The sequence below is a fragment of the Benincasa hispida genome, chromosome 8 (genome assembly GCF_027475165.1).
Source record: "Benincasa hispida cultivar pf3 chromosome 8, pf3_genome.v1.1, whole genome shotgun sequence".
NCBI classification, from domain to species: domain Eukaryota; kingdom Viridiplantae; phylum Streptophyta; class Magnoliopsida; order Cucurbitales; family Cucurbitaceae; genus Benincasa; species Benincasa hispida.
Window position 1 is genome coordinate 15,742,793 of NC_143485.1, and position 11,585 is coordinate 15,754,377.

The 11,585-nt window shown below is 41.4% G+C and overlaps 1 non-coding gene across 1 annotated transcript; it reads left to right on the plus strand.

The window, feature by feature from the left end:
- The first annotated feature begins 9,156 nt into the window (after positions 1 to 9,156).
- LOC120084284 (small nucleolar RNA R71) lies at positions 9,157 to 9,263 on the plus strand. Its single transcript, XR_005483649.1, has one exon. It is a non-coding gene; the product is annotated as a small nucleolar RNA R71 (small nucleolar RNA).
- The last annotated feature ends 2,322 nt before the right edge of the window (positions 9,264 to 11,585 follow it).

Here is an 11,585-nt window from a genome sequence, read left to right on the forward strand (position 1 = left end):
TGGTGGATCTCATGGCTAAAGAGTTTAGTCAGCTATTCACGTACCATTGAAGTTCGAGCCACAGGTCCATAAGGTCCCCTAGGTAGCTTGGATAAAGTCGAGAATCAATTATTGGGTCAGTTTGAAATGTTCAAATTGACAAGAGAAGTTCGATTATATATGATATAATTGAACTGGTTAATTATATATGATATAATTGGCTAAATGTATGAGATACATTATTTTGGAGGAAATTAGATATAAATATGATTTATATCAAGTGAAGGAGAAATTACTATAGTAGATATATGATATCAAACTACAGGGTAAGAATATAATATGATTATATTCATTTATTAATTAAATTGGTTAATTATATGATAATTGATCGAAAACCTCTCCTCGATCGTGCGTTAATGGAAGAATCCGTATTCGATTAATGTAACTGAAGAATAAAGTGAAAATTTGTTTCATTTTGCAAAGGGTTCGTAAATATTGCAAAAGGTGTGAAAATGTTTTGATCGCTTAGCCGATAGCCTATACGATAGAGGTTCATCGCTTAAACGATCGCACACCGCGCATCGAAACGATCGCACGCTTTTCTCTAAACGATCGCTTAGCTTTCCTAAACGATCGCCTTGAATTCTGTGTTTTCTAAACGATCGTTTACCTATTACTAGAGGATCACTTAGTAAAACCTACACGATCGTGTAGCTTTATCTAAATGATAAGCATCCCCGCTATACGATAGCCTTCTCTCCCACTTGCTTATCGTCTACACTATCAGTCCGTTCCTCCTACCTCTACCGAATTCAACAAAGACCACTCTTTGGATTATCACTCGGAGAATACCAAGGGCTCTAAGTGGTGGTGTTGTCCTTGCTCCTGCTTGCTCATGCATGTTCTTGTTGCTGCCGTTCGTGTAGACGATCGTGTTGCCTTAGCTGACTATTTTGTTGGGCGATAGAGAACGTAGAGGTTGTTTCCACTGCGTTGAGTTCGAAGTGAAGAGAGTCTTCAACTGGTATGCGAACTCAATCCCTTGTATTTTATTTATCAAAGCATGTCGTTAATTAGTGTTAAATTGCATAACTATCTGTTAGAATGTGTGTGTGGTATTTTGATCACAATGAAATCGGAAAGATCCGAACGCACTCATGGATTCTCTTCGTTAAGAGTTCCTTCAATTGGTATCAGAGTTAGGTTCTGATATTCCAATTTCATTGATGCAACGAATTGCATATACATTCTTGGTGGGTGCATATCTGCTTTGTTTAATTGTTAAATTGTTGTGGATGTGCAGATTAATGGAGTTTTCTGGGATGTTAGCCTCGGTTTGATTTAATTATTTTACATTTTCAGTTGGTTGTAAAGGCCCCTACGTTTTTGGGCATTATTAATCGTTATCGAGTCTGTAATTCAAAGTCAGCTTGAGTCTTAAGTTGTTCGTGAAGAAAATCGGAGCAAGGGTTGCTGTTCTTCGAGGAAGAAGATGATCAAGGGTTAATCGGATCGTGTAGACGATGGGGTAAGCGATCGCTGAGTATCGAGTCGTGTAACAATCGGATGCTCGTGTATCATTTAACGCCCGCGCACTAGACAATTGTTTAGCTTAGCAAACTTTATTGCTTAGTAATTGACTAAATGATCGCTTAGCAGCGCACGGTAAATCGTTTACCTTTCGCTGCGTTAAGCGATCGCCTAGATAATCAGGCTTTGCAGCCTCGTTGTCGTTTAAACGATCGTTTAGCTTTTGCGCCTATCGTCTAGTGTGTGTTGGGCGATTTTTACCTTCAGCATTTACTAAACGATGGAGTTCTCTTGGCGGTTCAAGACCCGGTTCGCCTGTGAATCAGTTTGCTCGATGGAAAATGTAATAGATAGAGTTATTTCATTTCAGTTTTTTGTAAAGGCTCATCCCAGTCCATTAATCCTTAATTTTTTACATGCGATGTATGGTATTTATATATCATATGGTATGCACATATAGTAAATCCTTGGTTATGCATCATCTCTTTATTGTAATTGTTATAATTTAGAGAAGCATGATTTAATTATGTAAGAGCATGCTCATGCATTATATAAATATTTGATTACAAGTTTATGGCAACATGAGCTTGTATCATTCATATTCCTACCTGTCTATATGCATAAAGATAAAGCATCAAAATTTATGTCATCAAGTTTATGGCGCCGTTGCCGAGGATTAGTAACGGTTAGTGTTGAATACTTTTGTGGTATTTTGCAGGACAGATCTCTTTGTACTGTCTGTTTAACGCGAAGAACAGGCTGATGGTTTATGAGTACCAAAACCGATCCAGAATTCGAAGTTGACCCAGAGATCGAGCGTACTTTTCGTGCAAGGGCACACTAGAACAGAGCTAGGTAAAGAAGAGTCAATATGGCAAACAACAACGAGGGGCCCGAAGGAAATCAAGGGGCGAATTGGCCAGCGCAAGACCCTGTATTTCTTGCCACTGACTGCAATATCTATATGAGGAATTATGCGGCGCCCAATCTCTACGAATTCTCTCCTAGAATTTCACGACCAATGGTTGTGGAGAACGCACACTTTGAGATAAAGCCGGTCATGCTCCAAATGATACAAAACATGGGGAAATTTGGAGGTCTCCAAGGTGAAGACCCACAAGCCCATCTGACTAGCTTTGTGGAGATGTGCAGCACTTTCTCCATCCCTGGCGTCACCCCAGAAGGAATTAGACTTTACCTCTTCCCATACACACTGAGAGATGAGGAAAAGAGGTGGGCTCATTCGTTGGAGCCAAATGAAATAACGTCATGGGACCAGTTGGTAGAATGGTTCATGAAGAAATTTTTCCCTCCAGCAGTCAACGTAAGGAGACGAAAGGATTTGTTGAATTTATAACAAATGGATAATGAGACTCTAAGCACTGCTTGGGTGCATTTCAGAAGGTTGGTGAAAAATTTTCGCATATCGGGATTCCTAATTGCATTCTGATGGAAACATTTTATAACGAACTGAATCGATCAACACAAGCCATTGTTGATGCCTCCGCAGCAGGAGGATTTATGGATAAGACCTACACAGAAGCCAAGGTCATCATTGATCGCATTTCGCAAAACACGGATGACTGGGTGGATGACGGGTATGGGGGAAGAGGCCCCGAGAGAAGAAGAAACGATAACGCCATTGTACCAGCGGATACAATGACAACTTTGGCCGCATAAATGGATGCAGTGACCTCTCTCCTACAAATGATGGCACTTAATCAAGGTGCCCTCTCTCAAAGTTCAGCGCAACCCAATGCGTCAGCGCAAGTGGCTTCAATAAATTGTGTCCAATGTGGAGGGGGCCATGCTGTAGAGATGTGCCCATCTAACCCACAACAAGTGTTTGCTATCCAGAACAACCCTTACAACAACACTTACAATCCCGGTTGGCGGAATCACCCTAACTTCGGTTGGGGAGGGAATCACAACCAAGGGGGTCCGAGCAACCATCAGAATAATAATTCTGAGAATCGAGGAAATCCTCCATCTTTTTATCAGAATCAGAATCAGAGTCATCAAAGGCAACCGTAAAACCAACCGTCCTCCTCGAACACCTCTGTGAATTCATCATCATTGGAGTCCCTGTTGAAATAGTATATTGAGAAAAACGATGCTATCATGCAATCGCAGGCGTCTTCAATAAGGAACTTGGAGATCCAAGTCGGGAAACTGGCAGTCGAGCTTCGTAATAGAACACTGGGAACGCTGCCAAGTAATTCAGAAGCCCCGGGATCTCATGGGAAGGAACAATGTCCTTGATGACATTACGCAGGCAACCTTGATCTGCTGCAGAGGTGTAGATTGCAGTAATCGTGAGAGAGAAGCCGACTTTCATCCTGGATGTTCTATAAATACCAAGGGCATCCTTCAGAAAAAGGGTTAATCAGTTCACGAATTCAAAATTTCATACGTTTAGTTCGCAAGTCCTTGTTCATAGTTTCTTTTCATTTTAAGGCGGACAAAAGAGAGGAGGTTGTGCCGGCAGATCGTTCTGGTAAGCTTGGGAGAGCGCTGGAAGCTTCAAGGATAGAGAGAGGGCCGACGCCTGGGGAAGCATGAACATCTTTGGAACCGAATAGAGATTTACAGTGTAAAAGCCTCGGTCAGCAAGGAATTACTACCAGGCTCTTTACCTTTAACTTCCATTGTTATTTTGTACTCCACTCATTTATCGAAATGGAATCTACTTCTCTATATTTGTTCACTCTCTGTTATTTACGTATGAGTAGCTAAATTAGTTGAATGGGTTGAGAAGCATTTAGCTAGCATAACTAGGGAATCTTCATTCTATGTGATTATCTTGTTTATGTATGCTTCATTCATCCATTAGAGATACTCGGAGGGTAGTCTAAGGACAGGATCTAGGCTTGGGAAGGCCAGGTTAGAATCTAGGCTTGAGAGAGTCAGATTAGAACGCATAATCAAGAGATAGGAGCTTAGGAATAAGCACTATTTGTTATCAATGCATCGCATGCATCCTAGAGATAGAATATGATTGTATGCAGTCACTTTGCCTTTATGCATTTTGCATCATCTCATAGGAAAAGAGTAGAGACTTAAAGATAAGCTTTATGGACACTTTTGTATTCAACACATGCGTCCTAGACTTAGGAGCATCGCATTTGCATTGGAAAATGAATTGCTGTGCATGGTTGTAGCATGATCGCATAGTCTGACGCATTCCCAACTAACGCTAGCTAAAGATATTCTCAACCCGTTCATCCGCATACTCAGTGCATTTATCACACAACTGAATTTTCTCAAATCCGCCACATTTGTTTATTTTTCATTAACGCAATCAACAACAAACCCAAATTAATTGAGTTACTGGATACTGCAAGGTTTTCATAAAACTTACCATTGCAATCTATTTTCACAAGTCCCTAAGTTCAACCCTAGACTTACCAGGAAACTCAGTGGAATTTACACTTGGACTCTGTTCGTGAACATGTGCTAAACATGATGGTCCACTTTAATGTGGCAGAGTTGAATGAGTCTATCATCATTGGAGGCAGCCGGTTGGCGTAATCTTGCATTCTTTGCCAGAGAGCTTCCTGCACTTTGTTAGCAATGTGATTTTTGAAAAAGTGAAATATAACCTTACAACTCTCTTCAACGAGTTGCAGACATACCAATCTTTACTGAAAAGTAAGGAGAGGTAGAAAGGTGAGGCAAATGTTGCTTCATCCTCTAGGACATTCCATAGAGGTTCGACCTAAGGAACCAAGTCTTCACCTTCTGCTTCTAACTCTGCAAAGGGGAAGAAGAAGAAGGGTGGTAAGGAAAAATGGAAGGCACCTGCTAACCCACCGCCTGTCGCCCCAAGTAGGCGGCCACAAGTTGCTAAGGGAAAGTGTTTCTACTGCAACCAAGATGGACACTGGAAGAGGAACTGTCTTCGGTATCTGAAAGAGAAGAAAGCACCCAAGGCCGATAAAGGTAAATGCGATTTACTTGTGCTGGAAACTAGTTTAGTGGAGAATGATGATTCTTTCTGGATAATTGATTCAGGTGCCACTAACCATGTTTGTTCTTCTTTTCAGGGGATTAGATCTTGGCGACAGCTGGAGGCTGGTGAGATGACGATGCGAGTAGGCACCGGGCACATCGTCTCAGTTGTGGTAGTGGGATGACTCCAATGAGCTTTACAGAATAGGTTTCTTATTTTAAATGATGTATAATTGTTCTTGAACTTAAGAGACATCTTATTTCTGTAAAGAGTTTATTGCTATGTAAATATACTATCTTTCTTTATGTGGATTAAGTGTTTATTCATAAAGATAGTGTCTTTATTTTCATAGCAAATCTGAAATCGAATTTATATGTGCTAAGGCCGTTAGCCTTAATTCCCTCCATAATACTGAAATGTTCATAACTGCCATAACTCGATCAAAACGTCGACGAATTTCTCCAAAAGAAAATGCCCAACTTTGGCATCTTCGTTTAGGGCACATCAATCTCAATAGGATTGAGAGATTGGTGAAGAATTGACTTCTAAGTGAGTTAAAAGAAAATTCTTTACCAGTGTGCGAATCTTGCCTTGACGCTAAGATGACTAAATGACCTTTTATTGGAAAAGGTTATATAGCCAAAGAGCCTCTTGAGTTAGTACATTCTGACCTTTGTGGTCCTATGAATGTGCTAGCCCGAGGTGGCTGTGAGTATTTTATCAGTTTTACTGATGATTACTCCAGGTATGGGTATGTTTATCTTATGCAACGGAATTTTGAATCCTTTGAAACGTTCAAAGAGTTCAAGACTAAAGTTTAAAACGCATTGGATAGATGGATTAAAACACTTCGATCGGATTGAGGTGGAGAGTTTTTGGACTTGGCATTCCAGGACTACTTGATAGAACATGGAATCATTTCCCAACTCTCAGTGCCGGGTACACCTCAGCAGAATGGTGTAGCGGAGAGGAGAAATAGAACCTTGTTAGACATGGTTCGCTCGATGATGAGTTACGCTTCCTTATCGAACTCGTTTTGGGGTTTCGCAGTGGAGACTGCGGTATATATACTCAACTGTGTTCCCTTCAAGAGTGTTGCAAGAACACCTCTGGAGTTGTGGAACGGGCGTAAAGTTAGTTTATGTCACTTCCGCATTTGGGGCTGTCCTACACATGTGCTTGAGGCTAATCCCAAGAAGTTGGAACCACGGTCGAGGTTATGCCTCTTTGAACGCTACCCCAAAGGTACACGAGGGGGTTATTTTTATGATCCGACGAAAAATAGGGTGTTTGTTTCAATAAATGCTACTTTTCTGGAGGAGAATCAAATAAGGGAGCACAACCCACGAAGCAAAGTCGTGTTGCGTGAGCTTTCCAATGAAACTACTGAAACTTCAACAAGAGTTGTTGAAGAGTCTGCTACATCAGTAAGAGTTGTTAATGGTAGTTCATCCAGTAGGTCAGTTCCACTTCAAGAGTTGAGGGAACCTCGACGTAGTGAGAGGGTTGCGAACCAACCCATTCGCTATTTGGGTTTCACAGAAATCCTTGCTATGGTAAAGATGGTGACATTGAGGATCTGTTGTCTTATAAGAAGGCAATGGAGGATGTTGACTGGGATGGCGACGTTGATAAACTGTGTGTCTACAAGAAGATCATCAACGCTTCAATAGTCTTCTTAGTGTTGTACGTAGACGATATCCTACTCAATGGGAATGATGTAGGTCTACTGATTACAGTTAAGAACTGGCTAGCAACCCAATTCCAAATGAAAGATTTGGGAGAGGTGATGCATTATTTTATGATGTGGAATTATGGATGAAATGCGATGATGAAAATGCATTGAGCACTCAAGTTTTCTCAGCGGAATCCAAGTGTAAACCCCACTGAGTTTCGTGGTAAGTCCAGGGTCGAACTCAGGGACTTGGGAAAACAATATGCGGTGGTAATTTTCAGGAAAACCTTGCGGTAATCGGTAACTCAAATAGTTGTTTGGTTTTGTTGATTGCGGTAATGAAAAATAAATAAATTCGGCGGAGTTCTAAAAGAGTTGATAAAACCGAAGATGCGATGAGTATGTGGTGAACGGGTTGAGAAGGGTTTCGGCTAAAATTTCCTAGGATGCGTTCATGCTTTGCGGTCATGCAACATGCATACAACAGTAAACCACCTCTCAGTGCGAATGCCATGGCTTCTAAGGCTAGAATGCATGCGATATATGCGATAAGTCTATAGAACCTACACATAAGCCTCTCTTCTTATTTATGCGATGAAAAAATGACACACACACAAATAAGGCAACCACGTAATATCATTCCTATCTCTAGGATGCATGCGATGCAGGTTGGCAAACAAAGCTTATCTCTTAGTCCCTATCTCTTGTTTAGGGATTTCAGTTTGACAAACTGCATAAACAGGATGTATTCAAGATTATCTCTGAGATTTCAGCTCAGGGATAGGGACTAAGAGATAAGCTTTGTTTGCCGCAAGCAGAAGAGTCTCTATCGTGGGCGTGAGTGTGTCAATACTCAATTGTTTGAAGATTGATAATGGCATTATGTTTATACTTGCCCCAAGATCGCATATCGCTTGTCTAATGTAGACCCCTCCAATGGAGCATGGTATCGTGAAGATTCCTGGGTCGCCCAATTTTGGTGGGATCATAGTATTTTGCGTTGCGGCCACTATTGCGATCTTTTCTTCATCATTTTGTTTTTCTTTCAATCTTTGTGGAGTTGGTAATAGCTGGACTTCTTCTATCTCATGTTCTGAAGGCTTGAGGGTGGATGCAACTTCGGGGTTCTTTTTCTTAGGCTTTTCCGAATTATAAGTCAACGGGTCCTCGGATATCACCGCACTCAAGTTGGTCGCAATGGCTCCTCCCCTACTTTCCCAGTCATGTTATTGCTTAGCAAGGAGACTGCTAAGCATTGTTCCTTCCTGGTATCCCCAGCATTGCAAGGGAGCTTAGTTGAGCTCGGCAACGCTCCTTGCGGTCTATTTTTCAGCTCGCCTACAATTTTTCCTAGTTGAATTTCTAGATTTCGAATGGATGTTGCTTGATTCTGAAGCACTGATTCGTTTTTCTCAATGTACCGCTTCAACAAGCTCTCTAAGGACGAAGATTGTGGTGTTTGCGAGCTGCTCGCTTGACTATACGTTGGATCGTTGTTTTACGGGGAAAATTCGGGTGGCCCTCCTTTTTGCGCCACTGGTTGGAAGCTTTGTTGTTGATTTTTCCACGCAAAATTTAGGTGGTTTCTCCACCCGGGGTTATATGTATCGGAATAGGGATTATTCTTTATGAAGTATACTGACTACGGGTTTGCTGGGCATTCTTCCATCGAATGAGCATCTCTACAAATGACACAACTTGCGGTCGTTTGAGTAATTGCGTTGACCTGCTCTTTCTTCACTCCCGTCTTATTAATTGCGATGACTTGTATCAAACCCATCATCGCAGTCATTTGATTTTGCAGGGATGCTATGGCCCTGTTGTTTGCGTCATTATCTTTAATTCTTAATCTTTGATCGCTTTCCCACCAATCCTCGTAGTTTTTGGAAATGCGATCAAGTATACTCTTTGCCTCCTCATATGTTTTGTCTAGCAGACCACCAGCGACTGCGCATTGGTAGTGGTCTGCGAAGAGGGATTCAGTCCTTGGTAAAAAATTTCCATTTGCAGGCAGTCTGGTAAGCCATTATGTGGACAGTCTCTTACCAACCGCTTGAACCTTGCCCAGGTATCGCTGAGCGATTCGCCATCTTCTTGTTCAAAATTTGTTATTAATTTTCTTCTCCTAGCATTCTCGGTTGGAGGGAAATACTTCTTCATAAACTTTTTGACGACTTGTTCCCACGAGGTTTTCTCCCCCGGTTCGAGAAAATATGCCCATTTTCTTGCTTGATCACATAAGGAAAATGGGAACAAAGTGAGTCAAACTTCCTCGATGGAGATATTCGGGAACACAAAAGTGTTGCAGATTTCTATGAAGTTTCGGAGGTGGGCGTACGGGTCTTCGCCACACCTTCCTCCAAACTGCCCAGCAGCCTGGATCATCTACAACATTACCGGCTTCATTTCAAACCTCGATCCATCTAACGCTGGTCTCATGATTCCTGGAGAGAAATCATAGAGATTAGGCGACACATAGTCCCGAATGGGTCTATTGCGGTCATTCGCAGGAAGGATGGGGTTGGCCATTATATTGTTCGCGTTTACGGCCCTTGCTTCTAGTTGTTCTGCCATTCTTGGTGTTCTCTCTTGTTTTTAGCAGTTGTCTCTTAGTTTGCATCAAAATGTTCTCTCAATCTTCAGGTCGTAATTCGCTAGAGATTGAGAGTCTGCAAAGAAATCAGAAAAATTACCGTTAGCACACTATTTTGCCAAAGTCCCCGACAATGACACCAAAAACTTGATGCGTTATTTTATGATGTGGAATTATGAATGAAATGCGATGATGAAAATGCGTTGAGCACTCAAGTTTTCTCAGCGGAATCCAAGTGTAAACCCAACTGAGTATGCTGATAAGTCTAGAGTCGAACTCAGGGACTTGAGAAAACAATATGCGGTGGTAATTTTCAGGAAAACCTTGTGATAACCGCTAACTCAAATAGTTATTTGGTTTTGTTGATTGCGGTAATGAAAAATAAACAAATGCGACGGAGTTCGAAAAGAGTTGATAAAATGGAAGATGCGATGAGTATGTGGTGAACGGGTTGAGAATGGTTTCAGCTAACATTTCCTAGGATGCGTTCATGCAACATGCATACAACAGTAAACCACCTCTCGGTGCGAATACCACGGCTTCTAAGGTTAAAACGCATGCGATATATGCGATAAGTCTATAGGACCTATACATAAGCCTCTATTCTTATTTATGCGATGACAAAATGACACACATACAAATAAGGCGACCACATAATATCATTCCTATCTCTAGGATGCATGTGATGCAGGTTGGCAAACAGAGCTTATCTCTAAGTCCCTATCTCTTGTTTATGCAGTTCCAATCTTGCTCTCTCGAGTATAGATTCTAACCTAGCTCTCTCAAGTCTTAGGTTCTTTCTTTAGACTCTCTCTCGAGTAGCTCTAAAGGGGTGTTTGGCACAACATAACACAAGACAATCGCAAGCAATGAACATCCTAGGTCATGTTAGCTTAGTTCTTCTTAACCCATTCGACAAGTTTAGCTACTCATGCATGCTAAGAGAGTGAACAGATGTAGAATAAGAACTTCTATTGTATGAGTATAAAAATGAAGTACAAAATAACAATGTAAGAATAGAATAAAGAGCCTGGTAGCAATCTCTTGCTTCCCACGCTTTTACACTGTCTTTTCTACTCGTGTTCAAAAGATAATCTCGTTCTCGTGAGAGTCGGCCCGCTCTCTGCTTCTATGACTCCGGGTTCTCTCTCGAGTTGCCCTGAGCGATCTTCCGGCCTCTCTACTCTTCCCTTGCTCCGGCTTAAAAATAAAAGAAAACCATGGACAAGACTAAAGCTCTTAAATCAATAAACAGGTGAACTCGTTAACTGGTGGAACCCCTTTTCTGAAGGATACCTTTGGTATTTATAGAGCTTCGGGGTGAAGGCGGCTTCTCTCTTATCATTGCACAGATGGGATGGATTTAATTCCCTGACTGATGCGCCAAATATTTGTCACCGAAAAGCTGAATGTACTTGTTATCATTAGTGGCTGTCAACTTAATTCAGATTCAACCGTCATCAGATTTCTGTCCCATCGTGATAAATTATGCCTTTCACCCAGATGTGCCCACCAAGTTTCGTCAACTCTATACGGCAATCCTTCTTGAGCAGATGTTTGCAAACACAAATCATCGCAAAGCCTTGCAGTAATGCTGCACTCGACCAGTGATTTCCTGTGATCGCTCTTTCCGTCTTACGTCAACGCATATTTTGCAAATAAAAATACAAAAATCAATTGTTTCTATGCGATGAACGCATGCGACCGCAATGTTGTAAACTTAATGCTTTTGGACGCAATTTAACATATTTTATTAGCGCAAGCCAATATTGTTTAAGAACTTAGCACTATGATAACGTGCATTTCTGTCCTGTAGTTTGTAAACAGTTTATACGAACGCTTGTGTTGTTAATATA